General features: G+C 40.7%; 1 protein-coding gene across 1 annotated transcript in view; it reads left to right on the top strand.

The window, feature by feature from the left end:
- The first annotated feature begins 218 nt into the window (after window positions 1-218).
- The window catches only part of CASR (calcium sensing receptor), a 78,292-nt gene continuing 55,356 nt past the window's right edge, over window positions 219-23,154 (top strand). The window contains exon 1 of the mRNA XM_064505419.1: window positions 219-426. The gene's annotated coding sequence lies outside the window, so the exon portion shown is untranslated. The remainder of the gene's footprint in view (window positions 427-23,154) is intronic.

Here is a 23,154-nt window from a genome sequence, read left to right as displayed (position 1 = left end):
TCTGGAGACGCGCAGGTATCTGATCTGCCTACCCTTCCCCAGCGGCGCGCGATGCCCTGAGCGCGACGCGGTGTCCGGGAGCAGCCGGGGCGCGGGCCGCTCCCCGCGCCCGCAGCGCGGGGCTGCCGCGGAGCTGCGCGGGGCGCGCCCGGGCGGGTCCCCGCGAGCGCCTCCGCTCCGCCTGCGCGGCCCGTGGGAGCGGGGCCGGGTGCCGGAGGCGGCGGGCAGGGCTGGGACGGGGCCCTGGCCAGGGGTTTCGCTCTCCCACACACCCCCTCCTCCCCTCGCCGCCGGTTCCCGTGAGGCTGCAAGTGCGGCGGCGGCAGCTGGGGGGCCGGAGGGGGATGCTGCTGCCGCCGCCCTGCCCAGAGCCGGAGTGAGGGCAGGAGCTGGCGGCGGCAGGAGCAGCCCCGGCGGCAGGACGAGGTGAGCGGGGCGCGGGCCCGCGGGCAGGTGGGTGCGCGCCCGGGAGGGGGCCGGGGCGGGAAGCGCTGCCCCCGTGGCCAGCCCGCCCGGGCTGGGGGCGCGGGGGCTGCCCGCTTCCGCGCCCGCGGCGGCAGCGGGGAGCCCCCAGGGCAGCGCCGCGCTGGGCTTTGGGGGCGCAGAAACCTGGAGGAGCGGCGAGGCGGGGTAGGGGGTAAGGCAAGGGTGAGCCAGGGGCATTTCAGGCTGAGCCCGGTCGGCCATGCCAAATGCAGACGTAATTGCACGGAGGGACCCCTCTGCCTCCCCTCCCCAAATCTGGGGCAGGCTGGCTTCTGATACATGTAGGATCAGACCAAAAGGAGACATTTCCGTACAGCTCAGAGGTGTTTTCTCTGGCGGAAGTTATCTAGAAATAATATTGAATCGAAGAACAGTTAATCACAACAGAACTTTAAAGAGCAACAGGTTGTTTTACTGAAATCACACGTGCTGGGAAAAAAAATCTCCTCGAATGGCCCGATGGAAAACAGCTAATAACAATATCCTACATGCCTGTTTATAAGGGGTGACAGTCTTGCTTTGAGAGCTCCTGACGCTACTCGAAACAAATGTCACCGCAAGTCTGAAGAGACAGTGTAATAACTAACAAATCTTTCCTTAAGATCTTCACTTGCATTTCAGATACAGGATATAATCTTTAGAATTACTTTGATACGTTTAATCTTTTCAAGTGTTTCCTCTTTGTCTGATATTTTTCCTACTTGAAACAGATGGTCCATTATACACAGACCTGCTGTTCACTGTCGGGCTCTGCCCCTCTAAACCGGCCCTGTGTACCTTACTGTGCAGCTAGAATTAACCCTGCTGGACACCCTGGAGTAGATTCAGTGGGTTTGGATGAGTAATGAGCCAGTAGCCCTACATCTCCCAGCCATGCTCAGTTTGGTGCTGCTGTTCAGTCATGTAAATGGGGAGAGAGTGGCTTTGCAGCTGTGTCTTTCCCAGATTTCCTCTTTTTGGATAGTGTCTCTTTGACAGTCAGGACTTTGTTGCCTCCTACTTGAATTTCACCACCTGGTGTAAATGTAAAGAGGATGAGCTGGGAGGGGCAAGGTCAGGGGAGTATCACTGAGGCGTTGCTAAGGCTGATTCCCAGGCAGTGTACTGTCCCTCCAAGTGTTTATGCTAATACTGGAAATTAGAGCCCTTAACTCCTGATTTAGGCTGGGACTGGGCAACCATGGGCTCTTTTCCCTTTCTGTCTTACCCCTCTCACCTAACCAAGCTGTAGAACTAACTCCTTTTCTCAAGGAGAAATGTATGTTCCAGCCCTGAGGACAGGATCCAGTCCTGTTCCCAGTGAATTCACTGGGATTTGGTCATTGACCTGAGTATTGTGAAGTCTGGGTCCATAACTGTGAAAGTGGAAAAAAATATGATTACGGTGATTATTAACAGTATTTTTGCTGAGATTTTGCTGAGGTTCACTGAGTGGTAGTGAAAGGAGTTGATGGCTGCTCAGATGAAACACTGGTTCAATAGCTAGCTTATTTAATTAATATAATTAAAGTTGCTGAAAAGCAGATTGTTTTAAAGCAAATTCATTATGGCAGGTTGGTGGCAAGAAGACATACAGAGCATCCCAAAGTCCTCTCTTTCATTCTAGGACATGATGTGTCTGATGTTTGGTGTCATCTATAAAATTATTAGGGTGGTCCCAGCTCAGTGCTCAAGTGTACATAAGAACTCATCACAATATTTGACACCAAACCATCCTGCCCATAATTTCTGAGAGGCTAGTGAATGAATAGGGTGGCATCCAGGCCAAATTCTGATGTCATTCTTAAAGTAGCAAGAGAGCAATATTGTTAGAGCAGGGTGCACAGTTACCTTCCATGCTAAAACTTCCAGCTCAGTGGAAGAATTCAGAACCCAGGTCTGTCAGTTTGACAACCTTTGCACCATTCTCAAACCTCAGTACTTTCTTGATATTTGATTAGTTTGTTAAAATTATCTTCTGAAATACTAGCAAAAAGGTCAAGTGAGACAGTAGGGGTTTCCTGAGAAAATGACAGACTAGGTTGCTTTTGAGTAAGCTCCCCTTCCATCTGCATGCGTCCTGTTGGTTGCAAGTAACCCCTTCTGCATAAGTTGATAGGCTTTCTCAGTCACTTATTAACTGCAAGAGTGAGGAATGCTTTACCTGCGCTAATTTGTGCCAAGGATTGTAAGAACATTATTGACGCTCTAGATTGAGGAGGGCACTGACAGAGTGGTAGCTTTGGTACTGAAATCTTCTCTCCTGATGTAGCAGGGCTAGTTCTTTACGGTTAATTTTCTCAGCTGAGAAAGTTAGGATAACTGAACTGTTCAGCTCATAAAATATGTAAGACTGTAATCTCTTCAGGCATATGTGAAATATAAGAGAATGCAACATGATCTAGCAACTTACTTCAAAAGACAACAATTCCAGAACCCGCTCTGGGCTTGGACACTGACCTTGGGCAAACCATTTCTTTCCAGTTTTCCTGTCTCAAAAGTGAGCATAAGGACAGTACTTCACAGGGTCTTACTAGAAATGTCTTGTTTAGGAACAGGGGTTCCTAAAGCACAGTGGAATTTACATGCAAAATAGCCTGTACAGTTGTAAAGTATTGTTACTATAAGGGGACAAGCAAAGCAGAGGGGTTCAGAGCTTTCTGATCCTTCTTCCCACCATTTTCAGGAGGGTTCAATTGACTGCTGTGGTGCATAGGGACAGAAGACCCCTTCTCCAATCTGCAGTCTTCATGGGGACCTTATGACTAGATCCTTGTACACAAAACTCCTGCTATCCTCTGGCTTTACAGATCTAAATCCAGTTTGGAGCTGAAGGTAGAACTTTATGCTATTGAATTTCAGATAATTTCTAACCATTAATAGTTAGCTCAGGGCACTTGGGGTTGGCATATTAACTATCTCTGCCTGCAGTGTCTGGCACTGGGACAGAGACTACCAGGTGCTGAATACTTTGGTGGACAAGATACTGAACACCTGGTTTAGAGTCTGATCTGGGCATGGTGGTTAGTAAGTGTCCTGGTTCTTATTTGCTTCTGAAGAACATGTGCTTTGGGGAGGTTGGTGCTTTTTTTTTTTTTTTTTTAGCATGACTCAGTTATTGCATCTCTTGTGTGGAAAGTTAGGGCCACTAGTGCAGTGTCCTAAGTCTGGGGATAGTTTTGAATAGTCAAAGTGTAAGTACTCATGGTTAATGGTGGCACTTCGTATGCTAACAGTGACCATTCCAACACCCACCATTTCACCGCATGGCACAGGGAATTGGGATTTGAGAGAGGTGCAGAGAGAATAAAAAGAAGCCAGAGAAAAGAAAGAAGGATGGGGAAGGAAAAAGAGGCTAGAGTAAGGGTGGCAACAATCCTAGCAAAGGGAACATTTTCCAGTCAGCAATTCTGAATGCGATGTAAAAAATAACAACTGAAAGTTTTATTTTACTACATAGAGACCAAATTCTTCCTTTGATCTCTGTACAAGCTTCCCTTTGGCATCTGTGGGAGATCAGTGGAAAGAGGGGAGTGCGTAGTCTTAAATTTATGATGCAGCCTGTGGACAGTCATGAAACGGAATTCAGCTCTTTCCAGAAATGAATACATAGTTATGAGTCAACCAGAATGGTACATTTTTTAACACTGATAGTCCTGAAATAAACAATAAAACTCACAACCAAAATAGCAGGTAAGTCCTCTGAGCAGAGTTTGTTGCAAATTATTCAGTCAGTTTTAAAAGTAACAAAGGATAATGTTGAAAATTGTTGGCGCTGTAGAGCTTTGAAATTTACTTGGTATCAGTGCTTTCATTGATAGGAATTCCTTAATACACTTGACTGTGTAGTAGTGTACACAAATACACTAGTTTTGACACTTTTACCTGTATTTAGCATCTAGAAATACAGTTATTTCAGCTTACTTTAACCTGGTAATTTAGGAACACAGTAAGTGACTTCTAATGAGTAACAGTAAATTCTCTACCCACATAATTTTCTTAAATTATGGGATCAGTTTAGTAAATTTGCTAATTACACATTACTTGAAAATAGCAATATGTGAGCATGAAGACAATATAAGGCCATGTGACATAAACCATACAAATGAGATACATTCTTAGGTGCTGGATTTAGAGAAACTAGAATTTGCAAAATATGTCATTTTTCAAGTTTTGCTTCACTTGTATTAAAAAACCACACACCTTTTTTTTCCTTTAGGTGAGGGCTGCAGCAGCCAATCTGAGCAAACCAAGTACACCAGAATTCACAGAACTTAAGATAATCAGTATCAGGATTTTTTCAGATGTTTATCATTAATAATCAAAAAATAGGTCTGTTCACCTACAGAAAATTTTCTTTAACTTGAAGTTTGGCACCCATATTTGTTTGTTCTTTGTGCCACTTCTGTATTTGCACACTTGATATCTTGGATTAAAACACTGGGAAACTAGGGGCTTCAGGTTCATTTATATAAATCTTATGAGAAACAATGTTCAAGAGCAACCCCAAACAAGGTCTAACATTAAATTTTAGTACCAGAAATCATCCCTGTCATAAGAAGCTCTCCCTGCTTCCTGCCTTCAATCAGCAAGTCCTTCCAGCACCACAGTGCTGCTCAGAGCAGTCTGCTGGGTCTTGGAAGGGCTGCTGATGTGTCACTGTTACCATTATTTCTCTCCGCTAAGGAAGACGTCTCAGGGAACGGAACACCAGTCTCCTGTATACTCTGCAAACAAATAAGAGAGCCGGGCCCTAACAAAGTGCTGAAGCTGTTCAAGACAGGTTAGGTTAAGGAGATTTCATCTTTTCCATACTTCTCACCATCTCCTCAAGGCAGAGTTGTACAGAGGTAGTCCTTTTTTCAAGAAGTGCCACCTAACCTGTATTTTCTGCTTTCTGTTCTTTGTGCTTTATCTTGTAACATTAATCTTGAAGAGGGGACATGCATTCTCCCATTCCTTTTTTTCCATGCTCTGGTTCTCCAGTGTCCTGGCACCATTAATTAAACATTTGCTTAAGAAGTTTCTTTGTTTGAGAACTGCCTGTGCTGAAGGAGCACTGCTGAAGGCAAGCTGTTGGAGGCATGTGGTACTGTGGGAAGATTCCCTCCAGCCCTGTTACTCCTGGCTTCTCTAATACCGACTGGAAGCATCAGGAGGAGACCAGGATGGGGGCAGACTGTCTGTCTCAGCAAATGTCTGACAGGTCTGTCTCCTATACTGGCTTTTAGCGTCTTAGTGTTCAGCAGTCTCAGGAGCTCTGTGGGAGCATCCACTCATGGGAATAACCCATAGTTTCAGGCTTAGTTTCAGACTGTGTTTGTGTGGTCTGTTGACCATACTGTAACAAAACTCTCCACAGAGGTAAGGCAGAAAGGGAGCTTGGGCACTGGTAGTGGAGTTACAGATTAGGGACTGAGGTAGCAGATGGGTTGTTCATCCAGCTGCTTAGTTAAATTCTTCTTTGAAAAGCCTGAGCTGATCTAGAGCTTGCAGACAGTTTCATTAACACCCTTCCCCCCACCCTCTGATCTCTTAGGATTAAGCATCCAAACTAGTGTCTCCACAGTTTGTGCTTGTGGCAAGGGCTGCCTCCTTATTCCCATCTTGGTCCACCCCTCACCTCATTGCTGTATTTGGCACACACAGTGCAGGTTTCTGCTAAGTTCTTGCCCCACTTGAGACCTCATTCTGGGAAACCATGACTAAATGTGTTCACGCATGCCATACTCGGTCTGCTAGGGTAGCTATCTTCAAGGTAACATATCTAATTTTATGCATTTTCAAGTATTTTGAAAATATTAGACTTTGTATTTGTTAGTAATTTCTGACTAACCCTGAAAAAGCCAGCTGAGCAAGCCCTGAAATAGCAGACCAGTTTTCAGATCCCTCTCTTTCTTTGAGGAGAAACTTAACTGAGCTGTACCCAGTCTACACCAAGTAGTGCACCCTAGGCCCCACAGTGTTGCAGCTGTTCAGATAACATTCTTTCTACACGAGGAGTTTTTGGAAGTATTTTGAGAAGTGGAATTGGTCCTTTCCAGGAGACTTTATATAGGGAAGACCACAGTGTGCTCATAGGATGACTAATCTACATCACATTTCAGTCCCACAAATGTTGTGTGTCTTGTGCATAGTCATATTATTTTGCTAGGCTGTCTTATATTCTTGCATAACTGAAAAAATGTCAAGCCCTGCTGTTAAGTTTCTTCTATACAGTTGCCTTCAGTCTAGGGAAAAAGCACAGATTTATAAATTGAGCTGTAGTCCTAAATCTTCTGCCTGTATTTATTATTTCAGGGAACCTGCCTACAGGGTACCTTATCAAGTACCTTAGGGAAGCAACTGTAATTCTCCTGTGTGCTATGTTAGAGACTGAAGGGGCTAGAATCGGCTAGTGAATAAAAGGCTAGGTATAAAACTCTGGTTTCTAAATGACAGAAATAGGTTCCACCCATTGCATCACAATGACCTTTTAATAGATTAACCCATATGATACACTTGTCTAAAGCACTGTGATGAGGACACAAACATATTTATGCTATTAATAGCAACTGCGATGTGTGAATGTTCAGACATCAATTCTTGATACGGTTTAGGCTTATGTCTTTAATAAACATACCAGTTGCAGATTCTGCTTATTTCTCCTGGGTAGTGTTAGGCTGAGTAATTGTAACAACTAGCTAAAATAAACTGCTGCTTCCATTTCTTCTGAAGAGGCGTTTGTACAGTTAATGGTCGTGTCATGACCGTTTTCATGGACATTTGCATACCTAAGCCTTTGAAAACAGCCATCAAGCAGAAAGCTCAGCTCAACCTTAAGGAAAAGATGACTTTACCATCCCTCCTGCACAGTTAGATCAGAGCATGTATTTTGAAGATGCTGCTTAGGGCTTTCTGTTGAGAGCTTTGAGCTGTGTCTGTCTGTCTGTGAGGTGGTGCAGGAGGTGTAGTGTCAATGTGGCTTGCAGAACTGAAGTGAGATCTTGGCCCTCCAGGCTTAGGCAGCAGCTGGATGATGCTTTTGAGGGTGGAAAAATTTCTGTGCCTGAAGGAGGAGATGAATATTCCAAGAACCTTTGAAGACCTGAGCTTTAGCTCCTCAGTGTTGATAACTGCAATTCCTTCCTCTTCTGAAGTGTGCCTGCAATGCTTACTGTATTTTGGTCCACAACCATGAGAGCTAGAAGTGTTTAGTTTTAATTGAAAATTGAGATTCAGAGGGAACTACATTGTTCCTAAAGACTGAAGTCATAGGTAATTCATGTTGAGTTTACACCCTGACCCCAGATAAATCTGTAACTCTGTGGTTGTGATCTCATATGGGCGGGATCTGTCACCAAGTAATGGAAAGAGCCAGATTAAGTTTTGGGGGTTGTTTTGCTTTGGTTATTCTTATTGCTTTGATAAGCATTTTATGACAGAAGAGCAACAAAAAGTGGCCATAAGGTACTCTTAATGAGAAAGGATTCACTTCATCCAGGAATACCAGGATGTACTGGTCTGTGTCTTACGTAAACCATATGGGGAGATGATGTTGCAGCGGTCCTCTTTGTGGGACTACTTCCATAATGCAGGGATAGGGCTGAATGAACTGAGGTGGGGGCCTGGGTGTAGCCCTTTTTCAGGACTTGTCAAACTAGAATTGCTCTAGTTGAATTAGGACCTATCTGATGCTATATCAGCAGCACTGAAAGAGATAGCTGGGCACAGCAGTGAGATGAGAAATGCTGTGGTCATAGCACTGGAACCAGCAGCACTGAGACAGTCTAGAGCAGATGCGGAGTCCTGATGAATAGCAGTGGTGGGGTGGGAGTTTAGGCAGGCATAGTGCTGGGACTGTCCACTCACTTACAGACCTGCCTAAGTGAAATGTTAAAAGAACTTTGTCCATTGCATGGTTATGGGAGTAAGCAGGGTCACTGAAGTAAAACTGCTATTCAAGACACTGTGAGGCTGTGTGGTCCATTTGTTTTTTGTATAAGGATGTCATGCTTCTAGTTAATGCTTTGTTCTTCTCTCCCGTAAGAAAATTATTTGCTTTGCACATCAGTTTATTATTTCTAGGAATACATTTATTGCCTGTTAATGACATTGAGGGACAATACTTAGTTACCATAGTTTTAGGTGGACACTTGAGCTATGGCGGTTGTATTTGGTGATGTTTTTTAAGAAGAACCATTACATTGGTGGCAGTACCTGGTAAATGACACTAAAGATCCCAAGACAGTATGTACACAGCCATAGTTTGGGTGTTAACACATTGTCCTCTGAGTGACGTCCTGTGAGAAGAGAATATTGACGATTATTATTGTGGAGCAGATTATTTTGCTGCCACTGTATCAAAATAATTTAATAAATTTATTCTGAAATGACTGCTTTTTCCTGGAAGTATTACAGTTTTCGCAAACTATCTTTCCTGTAAGAAATGTCATGGTATTGTTAATATATGTAATTTTTGAAGTGAAATCTTATTCTGGGAGGTGACTTGTAGAAGTCCTATTTTCTTATGCAATAGTCTGTTGCTATATTTATCAAGGTGATAGGTGCAGTTATTAAAGTCTAAAACAAATCTTGGGCTCTGTGGTTTCTATTAACACTACAAAACCAGCTGAGCTGAGTCAATGACTTATGTCCCCTCTCTTCATGTGCATTGCCTAGAGAATTACTAAGTTGTAAGTGACAGTTGTACAGCAAGCCAGAGTCTATAGAACAGTGTGGGTGCCACTAAAGGCAGAATTTGTTCTGCAGAATTTTTGTTGCTGTTAGCAATTTGCAAACTGGAAGGCAAATTTGGAGAGCCAGTCATTAAAAGCAATAACATATTTTCAATTATAAAATGAGTATACTTGTATGCAACGTGTGGAGTATTAAGAATTTGTTTTTATAGGCACTTTTTAAAACAGCCCTACATTATATGGCCTTGTTTGAAAGCTCTATTTGTATTAAATCACAGTGCATTCAAGTAACTGTCTCAGAAAGGAGAAAAGTCGACTTGATTGAGGCAGGATTTGAGCATACAATTTCAGACAATAAAAAGAATTGACAATAACAGTGGTTGGCATCCACATATTCTCTTTCATCCAAAGATCAAAAAGTGCTCTTAAAATGTCTAATTATAGCATAATGGGTTCCAATTTTGTATCAAGGATTATCAAGGTAGCAAAAAGATACAACCATTATTTTCAGATTCAGATTTCTGTTGTTGGGTACTTACATTCATATTATACTTTGTTATTGATCTAAATATGGGTTTAGATGGCAACATGCATTGAAGTTTGAAAATGATCTGATTTGCAGGCCCAAAGGTGTAACAGGGGCAATTTTCCATGAGTATATAAAGCATTTAAAAAGCCCAAATTACTTTGTTTTTTTCCACTGGGACTTGTGCTCTTGAATTTCTTTTGTGTTTTTGATAATGCTTCCAACTTCAGCATCTAGTTGCCAGCTAACATATCCCTACGATGCTTAAGCTAGTATTATACCATCTGCAGCCACAAAAGTGAATCAGGGACATTATAGGAATAATGACTAGGAAGAAAAAAAATCTTAACTCTTAGTTAAGCATGTAACATAGCAGTGCCAATCTGTCCCTAACAATGCACATTTCCTTCTAAAAGAAGTATTTTAGATGAGCAAGAGTTCCTGTTCCTGTTGAGGAAAAGGATTATGAAATACATACCTGTTAATTAAGGGAACAGAGTTTCACTAATACAGTTGGTGGTAGAGTTAGATAACTCATGGCTATAATCCTTTCCTTTTGAAATCAAAGATGAACACAGTGACCTTCAGGATCTCTCCACTTTGCTCATGTACTTTCTCCACTTTAAATTCAAGTCTTCTATTAATTTTATGCCACCTTTTATCCAAAAAAGGTTGTGGACTATGGTTCTTAAGATGTTTCTAAAATCCGGAGACCTATTTTCTCAGCACCTGCTAGCACTTTAACATTTGCTGTACCTGGGGAAAATACCTGTGGGAAATAAAGTCAGAAAACCTGATAGAACCACAAGCAACTGGGTGACATATAGTGGCATTCAGAGCTGGGGCGGGGGCTGGCCTCCCTGTTGGTTGGATTTGGGGAAATGCAAAGATGTTGTAAAGCTATTTTTATATCACCTTCTCTGGCCCTATGCCAAGAACAGCTTGCCAGCCTGGAGAATTTGGGCATGACTTGCACAGCAAAGTTTATTTTGTGTCTAACTTTGTTGCATCACATAGTCCCTTCTCAGTTAAACATTTGAGCTATGGGATGTAACAGGTGCCTAGATTCATTGCTTTCCACTATCTTTTCTTTTTTATTAATAAAGTACTTATCTGCATGGATTGTGTAAATCTTAGAGGCTAAAACTAAATCTCTCTTCCACTGCTTATTTAGCTTGCTAAAGCCATTGGAGTGCTGGCATCTGTATAACATGGTGTATGTTTACAGTGCGACAGGAATGGTCAGAATAATAAACAGACATAACAATATACAGATTTCAGAAAGCCTTCCTCTGCATGAAATCCATAACTACATTAAATAGCAAATCTCATCCCAACCCTGACTCATATCTACATTTTTCCTAAATGCACAAGGAAACAGAAAGGTCTAGTAGTTCCTCTGCAGAATGTTAGATGTATTGTCCTGGACCACTTCTTCAGAAAATTTTTTGCATGCTCCAAGATTCTACATCAGTACATATAAAATTACAGTAAAAGCTACATGACATGACATTCTGGAAATATTGTATAGCTGTGTAAATAAAGGTTATATGATAATGCACATCTCAACTAGTTGAAAAATCAAAAGGTCGTTCTTATTCATTCTATACTGAGATGAAAAATTAAAAAAATGGACAAATAGAGAAGTACCAAATTTAGCTAATGTTACAGAACTGAGCTAGTTAATTGTTCAGCTCAGTTCTACTTCAGGCACAGCCATGACTGAAGTTATTTCAGCTCACTTCAACAAAATGTCAAAATAATCATTCAGGTTCAGCTCTGATTTGAGGAAAAGAATTATGATTTGAACTGGCTTGCAGCTTGGATTTGCTCCTGCTCCCTGGTGATAGGATGATTTAATTATGCGTAAGTAATCAGATAATTACCAATTGAATATGGGTAAAGTTGATGGCAGGTTCTGAAATTTTAATTAACTTTACACAGAGTTAATATTTGGCAATTTGTATCATGAATGAATTTCCTTTGCTGTTCTTCATGTATTGTTCATTATCCTATAATTTCAAGTTATAATCAATTAGAAAGCAGGTATACCATAGACGGATACTTTTAAGGTCAAATGATAGGAAGAGAAAGAAACATTCTCAGATGTTTGTCTGAACAATTCTCCTGCACGAAAAACATACTGGTCATTCAACTTTGAACCAGACTATTTCAACTTTGTGCATACCTGCTCTTTGAGCATTTCAGATAATATGAAAGTTGTACTAACCAGATATTAAAAAGAAACAAAACATTTAAAGTATTTGTACATATATTAATCTAATGAATGCATTACATTTAACCTGACTTAGAAAGCTACTTTAGGGATTATGTCAAATGACATAGAGATCGACCCTATTTTCAAAAGTGACTTGGGGTCAAGTTTTTAAAGTCATTGAAGAATTAATGGTCTTCAATGTGCAGAGCAACACTTAACTTTTGGTAGCTAACTGCCTGTCAGATTTTCAGTCCTGAATTTGTAGATTACCTACACAGTATATTAAAAACCTGACTGAAGATTTGCAGAAAACAGATAAATGGGAAGCCAAGTAAATTACCATGGAATAAGATGGTAAGAAAAGGGTCTGTGATGCTTTTCCTCTTTCCTGATATTCAGGTTGTGTCCTCTTTTAATCTACTGCCTGGCTTCTGGTAATGTGCATTTTTCTCACACTTCCCCTAAGCATCCTGTTATCACACAGACTCTATTGCTTTTTTAATGTTGGTAAATTTGGTTCAGTCCTCTTCCTCTGCACTCTGAGAAGTATCTGCTTTTGAGACCTGAACTGGGGGCATACTTGAGATGATATGGGAGCATGTGTGGCTTACATGGGTACGTTCATGGACAAAACAGTAAGTGCTTATGGTTCTGCGTGATTAGGGAAAAGAGAGACTGTGGATGTTTTGGATGATACTGCTATGAACAAGAAATGAGGGTAGGATTTGACAGAGAAAGTGAAATTATTTAAATCAATTGTGGAAACATGCAAAAGTTGTATTTGAAAAAAGCTTGCGCAATACATGGTAGTTTTTGGTCAAAAAGAAGAAGACACTTCTCAATTGAATGATCATATTCTAGCATTTGACAGGCTGACTTGGTATGTAGGATGGCCCAGTTCAAGTCTTTCACCCAAATCAGGGCCAAGTAGAGCTGGCTGGACTCCAAAAATAATGTGTGGCAGACAAATGCTGACCTCGTCAATGGCATTAGCTGTTCTGAATGATGTTTCTGACATTTTTGGCTTAAAATGGTGGGAAATGCCTTACATTTCTTCTGATATGGAAAGGGAAGAATATCTTAAATCCCCACAGCACTCACCGTGTGGAGAAACTTTTTTTGACATAGCTTCATTATAGGGGTGGTTGACTTGTGACTTTGAATCTGTGAATGACACCTACATAGTGAATAAATACTTCTTGGTGTCAGGGGTGGGCCAAACTCCTGCTGCTCTTCAACAGGACTTGGGTTCTGAAGAGTCAAATTTTTAGACTCAATTAAATGCCTAAACATTTGATTAAGAGCTTCCTGGGGCTTTCAAATGTGCATAATTGCCTACATCTTACTGGCTTCAGCTCCCTGAATCTGGAGTGCCCATTGGGATGGCAAGTGACTGTGATGTGTCATAAACTATTAATATTCCTTTGATTAAATTGCAGTGCAGTGTGCTCTCTCTCACTGAGTCTCTCATTCCTGGTTTCAGCTGTTGATTTCTTCCTTTCCTATTATTATTAAACTTTGTACCTGCATTTTTCCAGCAACTTGTTTTGTTGAAGTTGTATCAGAAATGGGTCTATGTTTTATAGAATACATTCTGACTTAGGGAAAGCTGTAGTAACTACAATGATTGATCCGTTTCAATGTGTGTCAAATGTACTAACAGTAAACGGTGCTTAAAGAGATGCCTGTCTCAAGGCCTGAACCTCTTCAGGGGATGGACCTGTGCACCTGTACTGGTTTGGACCTGTGTTCTTGCAAATGAGGCATCAGAATTTACCCAGAGAACTGTGTTGTTTTAAAGCCACAGGAACAGCATACTTGGTTTACTTCTGCTAGGCTTTCATGATGCAGACTCCATGCAGCATAATACGGCTAGATCCCAGAAGACACAGCACAGGCGATAGTTTTACTAGCAAGGCTAAATCCAGGGATAGCAAACTGACAGACAGATGCTGGTTCACTTCTGGACTGATGTGATTCTAAATACAGAAAATATCTGAGTAGAAATATATGGTTATAAACTATAAATTCAGAAATATTAATCACAAATATATAAATAAAACAGTGGTGGTGGCTAATGCATAGTTCTTGACAGAAGATATAGTAACAACCACACATGATAAGAACAATTGGGTTAAAAATGGATCACCTCGAAATAGGAAAAAGAACAGGCAATCGAACTTGGGTTCCTGCATCTCAGCAGTGTGTTCCTCATTGCTAGTCTCCAAAGTACAGTTAAGGCATTGTCTCTTCCCGATGGTCTTTTGTGCACAGTAGTGTGTTCGGGGACACTCGACCAACTGTGTCCTTTAGCCAGGATAGACAGAAAATCAGTATGAGTTTTGAGAAACATCCTGCATAGTGTTAATATGTATGTCAAAACTCAATGTTAATATATATGGTGGAAAACTCGAGCACTAGAAAAATTTGCCTGCCTAATAATATAGCAGGCTTACAAAAGTGATTTTTTAAAAAAGTGATGATGAATAGTCATAACAGTAAAAATATTCATAGATAATGATGACACTTCTTGGTAGAAATATGAAGTCCTTTTGCTTCACTGCTTAAACAACTTACAACTGTTGAAGATGAGGGTGGGACCTGCAGTGGGAGGTTAATTATCCCAGCACAGAGTGTCTTGCTCTGAGATGACCAGCAATGATTTCTGCTGGAGAGAGGATGCTGATAATCAAAATACCATGCTTTCATAATATTCCTCTTTTATTAATCTCTCTAAAATAATGTCTCTCCAGAAAACCCCTTTGCTGACTTCCTCCAAACTCTGAAGGCACTTATTGTCCCTTGATACTGATGTTCCAGACGGAGCTATTAGTGCTGAGTCTCCAGACACAGACATTGAATTTATAGGCTCGGTGTTTTAAGGCTTCAAAGAGCTGAAGAGTTGGAGAGAGTCTGGCATGAAACAGTACACTTTTCCTGATTTCACTTTTGGGAAATTAAATAAACATTTACAAATAAAATCATGAATGCTTTTTTTTTTTAATTAGATATATAAGCGTTAGCTGTTTTATATCCTCCCTCTTGCAAATAGTAGGGAAGAACTGTTTGTCTTCCAGGAGTGTGGTGGCGAGACTTAATTTAATAATGTTTGTTGAGAACTCTTGGATCCTTAGAGAGAAGCTATGAGAAAAGTATGCAGTATCATTATCATAATTTTATATATAATAATGTTCTGTTCCTTTATTTTACTGAGGAAAAATGACTCAATTTTGGCATTCTCCATAGGAGCAGTCAGAGCTAATTCTTACTCTCTCCATTTACTCGCTTGGGAAGCAGAAATTTCTTTTGGTGCATTCAACATTACACAGACAGTACATGACTGAGCAAGAAATAAAGCAGGCAAGAAATAAAACATATACAGTGAGCACTGGAAACCTTACTGATGTGGTTGTTCACTGTAGTACTTCTTACTACAGTTTTCTTAGTAGTGTTTTCCCTGCTAATGGGTTGAGGTCAGAAAGAGGTTATAAATGCTAATGTTAGCTTTGTGTTCTCCTTCCTTCTTTGCAGAAGGACCAATGGGGGGCATTTTGCTTTGTTTGAAATTGTTTCCCTTAACTTTGCAAATATCAGGAGAGACAAATACAGTATCTTCTGAAGATTTAGGAGCAGTCTTCCTTGACAGTTTCAATTTGAGGAGACGATTGTGCTGTGTCTTTGAGTAAGGCTTTTTGTCAATGTTGCCAGACATAATCAATGAAAAACAAAGAACAGGTTGAACAATTTGACTAAAATTTCCTGCCCCCAGTCAATTTCTAAATGTTTGTTGCCTTTACTGTTGTGATGGTATTTTTTTTTACTACCTATCTGGTATTTTCATGGAGTTTTTTAGCTTACAAAAATCCAGACTTACTCAAGTGCATTTTTGTGGTACATCTCAGGTTTCCCTTCTCAATAATGGGAAGGGAGATAATATGACCATTTTTTTCTGTTGGTAGATTAATTTTAAGACTATTCCCTTCTCTTTGTATCATATATTTGCTTCTTTAGCTGGCTTCAGATCTGGTAGACTTGGGTTTAACAAGGACATGTTCCAAATATTGAATCTGTACTGTTAAAAAAAGAAGAGAAAATACTACATTACTTTAGTGAGAAGCCTCAGGAGGGTTACAGAATCAGCTTTAAGGTGCAGTGTTCGCACTTCCCATTATCAGCATGGGTAGCTGTCATAAAAGTGAACTGTCAGTGAAATGACCTCTTGCTCATCTATATTTATTCTTCTTTGGAGGCTTCGTCTTTGCTCTATTTGGTTTGTAAGTCAAAACAAAGTATCGCACCATTGCTAACACTGCAGGTTTAGCCTACTATCTGAAAATCAAGCTGGACTTGTTCTGCTTCACTGCAGTAGCACCCACAGCACAAGGACTCTGGATCTGGTACTTATCGGGGTTTTTTGATTATGCTTGAGACAAGTATGCGTGTGACCTAGACTTCAACTTTTACAATGCTGACACTATAGGAAACACTTCTTTTGTCAGTAAGTTGATATGTCAACATCAGAAGTAGCTACAGTAGTTATAACTAGCAGCAACTTTTACAGATATTTTTCTGGTAATTTTTGAGACAGTTTAAGAGGAATGCCTAAGCAGCTGAAATGTGACAGCTCCTCTGTGAATTGAATTAATTCCTCAACAACCAGACTTTAGAATCTGCAATTAAGTCCAGTGTCATAGTGTTCTCATTTTATGACAGTGACACATTTGTGCACACTTTATACACAGGTTGGCTTTCAAAAATGAAGCATGAAGCTTGCATAATGCCCCAAGAAGCCTGCAGTGAAGTTAGCATGAGACATATAACATTGCATATACCCTTCCTTTACCAAAATACTATCTACTCCTTATTCTTTACTTAAATACTAATGTCTCTTTGAGTCATGCTGTCATTGTATCCCCTAAAGAAGTATGCCTTATTTTTGAAGATCTTGTAAATCTATCAAATCTGTGGGTTTAAGTTTCTGTTGCTTGCATCTCTCTGTGCTAGACTAGAGAGATAAGAAGAGAAAACAGTGAGTTAGCTGCGCTCGGGATTCTCGCCAGTCTTCATGGGATGGAAAATTCCTCCCCAATTCCATATCTGACTTTAAATTTGACCCTCAGCATGTGAGCAAGATAGACCAACACACATACTTAAGAAAAAAGATTCTTTGTGTCCTAGCAGGACATTGGTGCAACTTTTCCAAGGCCCATTTCTAGCTGCCGCCTATCAATGAAGCTTTGTCTTCCCTCAAACATCCTACAATATTCTGGTAAATTGGGCATCAGAAAGAAGAACTGTTCTCTACCTCCTGCAGGCTATCAACAGAAGCCTTGAAATATGAGATTTGATTATAGAATTCATCTCAGTGCAGAGCTACTAGGAACATGAGTATGTTGAGGACAATCTAGGCAACCACTGGTCCCCGTGGGAGACTTGCAGTTTCATATATTTCAACACTACTGATCATTTATACATGAAACCTGTTTTCTTCACTGCTAGCCTTTGTGTTCTCTTCAGTTTTTACCAAAACCTACTATTTCATACTACTATGTAGATGACCAATTAAAAAATATTGAACAGCTCCAGAATAAGACTGATCTCTGAGTGATCTCTCTAGAAATGACCCCACTCATTGATATCATCCCTTTTAACAAAATCTTTGAGATCTGTCAGTAAATCGGTTTTGAATCTCGCTATTAATTGCAATTTTTAAATATGTCAGGTCATATGCCCTGGCGAAGTCATGTTGTACTATATTTCCACAGTTGCCTTTATCAAGTCAGTTCTCAAAAAAGAACAGTGAGTTTATTTGGCAAGATGATTCACATTGGTTATATTTTAGCCTCAGTTATTTTTTGAAAGAATGCTGACTGACTTAACTCATTTCATTATTGTACCCCAATTGATATTGGGGTAATCTGCTTGTAATTTTCTGGACCTTTCTTCTTTAATATTCTTTAATAGATATTTCATACTGAAATACATTTGCAGTTCTCTGACCCTTTGGAATTTTCCCAGTTTTCCATGAGTTGTTCAGTATCAACACTAATGGTTCGTAGAACTCCTCATTGAGTTTATGTAAGACTCCAGGCCTGTTGATTTGAAAACATTTAATTTTAGCAGATCTTGTCTCACATCTCCCTTTATTACCTACAGTGAATTTTGTTATGCTGACGTAATATGGGATGATACATTCTCCTGCTTCACTCCAAGGACAAAATGTTGTGCAAAGGACAAAATGTTTATTGGATATTTCTGCCTTTTCTATATTGCCATTTACGGTTTTATCATCTCGTATAGCAATGGGCTTATGGCCAGTCTCAAGTTTTTTCTAATATGTATAAAAATATCTCTTTTTTGTCCCTCCCTCACTTAACTATTAGTATTTCCTTGATTTTGTTAACTTCCCTCATAAGTTCCCTGCATATAGTAACTTATAAATTATGTTCCTTACCATTTACCTCCCCTTTCTTCCATACTGCAGATAAGAGATTTTTAATATGCTTTATGACTATCTTTAAGCCCAGACGGTTTCTGACTTAGTATAAATATTTTCATGCTTAAAGTGCATTTTTGGCCTGTGATTGGGTAGGCTTAACACTTTATTCTACATTTCCCATTTGACTTTGTGCTACCAGTCAGTTGGACTGATAGTTGTTTTAAACTTTGGACAGTTGACCTGTTTAAAGCAGCAGTATTCATTTTGCAACCAATCTTCTATTACTGGTTGATGCCACATTCTGCTTGCATATGGTAAATATAACCATATCACAATTATTGGTAGCTGGGCAATTGCTAGTTCAAGGCAAGTGGTTAAATCTTCTAGTCCATCAGAAATGTGTCTGTGTCTGAGCTATTCTAGCTTCCATGGGGAAACTTCTGTTTTATCACTAGTGCTCTGGAAAACTCTGCAAAACTTCTGGTACTGGCCACTTGCAAGGTACAGCTAATATCTCTTAGCAAGAGTGCATCCCTGCTGACACAATTTATTTCAAGTTAGCAAGGAAATTGTAGTAAGAAGCAGACAAAAAACATGAGTAAAAAGTGATTAGGAACAATTCCACTGAGATTCCCAAAGGAAGCAGGAGGGGTTGCTTGAGAATCCTTGGATTCTTTTTTTCTTCACACTGGCTGCTCATTCTTGGTCCATGCTGTGTTAACTGCGCCTGCTTTCATGCCAGTGGAACTGTTTATAGGGCTCTGCTGTAAATAAGAGAACCAAAAATCATCTAGATTTTAAGAATGTCTCCAACAAAGATGTGTTCTGATTTATAGTAGGGTCTACTGGCAATTGAATCGGCAAAATTTCCCTATCTGGAAGTTTTAATATTCACATGAACAAAGCATAGGACAATATATTTTGTACCAGTCCCCAACGCAGAGAGGTAAAATGGATATAGGTTGGCCTATACACAGTAGCTAGTATAGCTTTCCTACTCACTTTTGTTACTTGGGAGCTATGTGAACCATCTTTGTTTCAGCTTAAGAAGGTCCCATTTTGAGATATTGAATTTATCCCCCTCAGAGAGAAAAGAGAGGAACAAAAAGCCAGTTAAATATCCGGGATCTTGTTGGGGACAATGGAAGCCCACAATAAAAGGACCAACAGAAGGAAAAGCTGCCCTTTTCCACAGTGAAAAACACTTCAGCTTTGTGTTTCAATGAAAGGGAATCTGATTCATCCCCGGTCTTGCTCTCATGTCCTTGCTGGAGAAACAGATCCCTAAAAGAAAGGGTTCTCGCCTTTTGAAACTTAAAAATGGACTGCCTCTTGTCTCCCTCCAGTTCTTTTCCTCAAGTTTCTGGAGGGCAGAGATAACATTTCCTTCTTTTGGGGATTTATGGGCTGTCAGGAAAAATAGGAGGAGGTCAAGAGAGGGCAGAATGCTTTTCCTTCTGTAATGAGCAAAAATCCTTCCAGGTGAGGGGAAAGTCAGGGCTAAGAAAGGTGAAAGAATATTTGATTTATGACATGAGCTGCCAAATGGGCCTGTGTCTTGAATAGTGACTCTTGTCACTAGAATTTCCTTGGTTCCCCTCCTGCATAGCTAATGAAATCACCCATTAACTCTGCCACTACTGAGAACCACTCAGGAGTGGAGTCATACACTGGGGGGGGGCTCATTCCTGTGGAAACCATTGCAGGAAGTGAAACCCATCGAAGTTTGCTCCTGTCCTGGCATTTCATTCATTTGCTGTATTAGTCCTGACAGCAACCCAACCAGTCAGCATAATTCCCCATTATAAACAAAGATACACACATAAATATCTAGTCAAGGCAGGAAATGTTTTTTTTTTCTTTTCTATTCTATTCTTTTCTTTTCTTTTTTCCACTAGCTTAAATAAGCACAGCAGAGCTGTTTTTTATCACGCTCCTGCTCCTGCATTTTTCCAACCCAATTAGGCCATTACCAGGGCTAAATGAGGCATGGAGCCTCCAAAAGTCACACCGTCGTCCCGGAGATGAAGCGCGTATAGCTGCAAAGTTGGCAGGCAGGTGAGGTGGCTGGGGCTTACTGGAGTGTGACCCCAGGTGTTTTTGTGTTCCAGAAAGATCACCTTCAGAATGAGGGGGGAAAAAAGTCTATGAAAAAGATACTATTTGAAAAAGCACCATGTATTAACTAGGGTTGCCACACTGTGGTCAAATAATGTGGCAGTGCACAAAGGAAGTGAGTGTTAGCAGAATGCACTGAAGTTTCAGACAAGGGTCTGTTCTGTCAGCCACTGTGCTTAGGGGTCTCTGCTCTCCTCTCTCTGATAATCCTAATTACCTTAGGCCTATGTAGCTGCTTTGGTCCAGGACCAGTCTCTTGGCCAGAGTACCAGCTCACAGTTCATTGCCCACAATCTCTTCTGATTTCTGAACGACTTGGCAAAAAGGGCAGAAAGGTGAAAGCTTCCATGTATCTTCTGTGGGTTCTTATATTAACTTCTTCCTTGCTGGTCAAGGGCTCCCTCCCCACCCCAGCCTGCCCCCAGGTCTGTAGTGCTCCTGGGCGATTCCACTCCATTGGGGGATAATTGTACTCCAGCAGCCAAGCTTCCTTTCCAGTTGAGATCCTTCAGGTTATTCTTACTGTGCCAACTTGTGCAATAAAGCCAGGTGTTTCTCAGCTCTTTCCATGACACAACCCCCCACCCCCATACTTGCTTCTTTTCCCAAGCTGCTGTGAATTTTTTGTGCTGGTTATAGAAATGATACAGAAGATAGTCATCTATCCTGCTCTGAAGTTCTGATAACTCTCACCAATCTTTCTTAAATTATGAACTGGAAAACTTATGTTGTAAGTGTCCGTACAAGGGGGAAAAAGGCTACATTTGGAAAGACAAAGAAGAGGAAGCCTAACAACTAGACTCATGAAAGGCAAACCTGGGATCTCCTGCTCCAGAGAGGAGCTCTGACAGATAGGATGGTAATTTTCTGTCATGTATTGTTTTAAGCACAGAAGTTTCTGTGTGCTGAAAGAAAATTAGCACACACACTTTTCTGCATTGCGTTTTTGTACAATGGAAAGAATGGATAAAGTCTTTTGCTCAGAATGCATTAAACATTATTTTAGAAGGTGAACAGCTCTTTGTCCTTATCCTTTCCTTGTGCCTGCCTTCATCTCAGTTCTGTTGTTTTTACTCACACTGAGCAATACCTCAGTTACCAGCTAAATTGTATGGAACTTCTTGCAGAATATGAAAGTAGAATCAGATGTAATACTTAATTCTCCACCTGAATAAATCTGGAAGTGAGAAAGGTACAATTCCTAGTCTTTTTTGTTTTAAAATCATCATAACAGATCTGTTGAGATAAATGTAGTCAAAGGAAACCCACACTTAAGCATGATTGGACAAGTTCCTCTGGATCTAGCTGCAGCGGTTTAAGATGTTACCCCTACATGAGCATATTCTTCACTTCTGCATTCTCCACAGCAAGAACCATGCTCCTATTCCGTTTCAGTGCCAAATCTAGCCCATTTAGTTTAATCTCATTTTCATAGCATTTTGAGCTAAACTGCCAGAATTTGCAGGAAAAAGCTGAGGTGAAGGCTCATGATCTATTTTGATGACTCTTCAGAGTTACTGGTACCCTCCAACAGTGGTGCAATAAAAAATCACAGGTTATATTGTGATGTCTTAGGTGACTGTCACCTGGGGAGAGTGATGGGGGACTTCCAATAGGGGAATATCATTCAGGGATATACTTTTATTTGCAGGAATGTGTGTAGATATTTAAATGCTGCATGTACTATTTCCTCCAGTTCTGGAGAGAAATGAGCTTGGATAAAGTTAAGGTGTTCATTATTTTGTTCAAGGACTGGCTTTTATTAAACTAGGGCTGATTTTCACAAAACTGTTTGCTTAGGACATTAACTAACTGCTAACTAATGGAGCTGGAAATGTTCCCCATGAGATACTTACTTTATAATTGTCTAGCAGAATGTTTTTGAAGAAGATTTCACTGGGTCCTGCTGGAGTCAGGGTCTCAAACCAAATGGACTGCTGATTTGAATCTAGATGACAATTCCTGTTGTCCTCATACCTTACAGAGCAGAAAACATGCGTCCATAGGATTTACAAGGAATGTGATGAAAAATCTGAGTGGGATTATTGAAGAAACATTTGAACTTGTCCTCCCCATCTTCTATGAATAATCATGGAAAGTTTGCTTCGTGCAAGAGTTTTAAATAGTGTGGTGAATCCCTGAAAAAGGCAGCTGGAGTAATTAGGGAGAGCTATGCTGGGTACTGGCACACCTGCTCCTTTGGAAGTGCTACTACCTGTACTGAAAGTATGTCATGGGTCTGTGATAATATCTTACTGACAACTTCTGCAGGGAAAGGCAGCTAGCCAGCTTTTCTTAGGTGAATAATATAAATAATCGTAACTGATAAACATGTCCTTCCACATCACATTAATCTTCCAGTGCATTGCATAGGCAGATAAAGGTCATTGGACCCGTTAAATGCTCAATATATAGCGTGTAGTCTTGTGTTCCACCTTGTGCTTCTGCCCTCATGAGACGTGCTTGCACAAGCCAGTTCTGCAAGGAAGAGTCAGCAAAACCTGCTGTTTTCTTCCCATAGGGTGAGAGTGGGACATATCCCTGCTTTGTGTCAGTCACTCTCCTCCGCTCATGCCTGCGTTTCTACTACTCTTGGTTTTCTTCTCTGCCTTCCGCCAGTGTGTGTTTAGTGAATTTTATGGGCTCAACAGAACTTCTATCCTTGCTAGAGTCTGCCATTTCTCATGATCTTACTGAGACTCCCTTCACA

This window comes from Dromaius novaehollandiae, chromosome 1 (genome assembly GCF_036370855.1).
Source record: "Dromaius novaehollandiae isolate bDroNov1 chromosome 1, bDroNov1.hap1, whole genome shotgun sequence".
Taxonomy (NCBI): Eukaryota; Metazoa; Chordata; class Aves; order Casuariiformes; family Dromaiidae; genus Dromaius; species Dromaius novaehollandiae.
The sequence above is the reverse complement of the archived record's forward strand: the minus strand, read 5'-3'. Positions and strand labels throughout refer to the sequence as shown.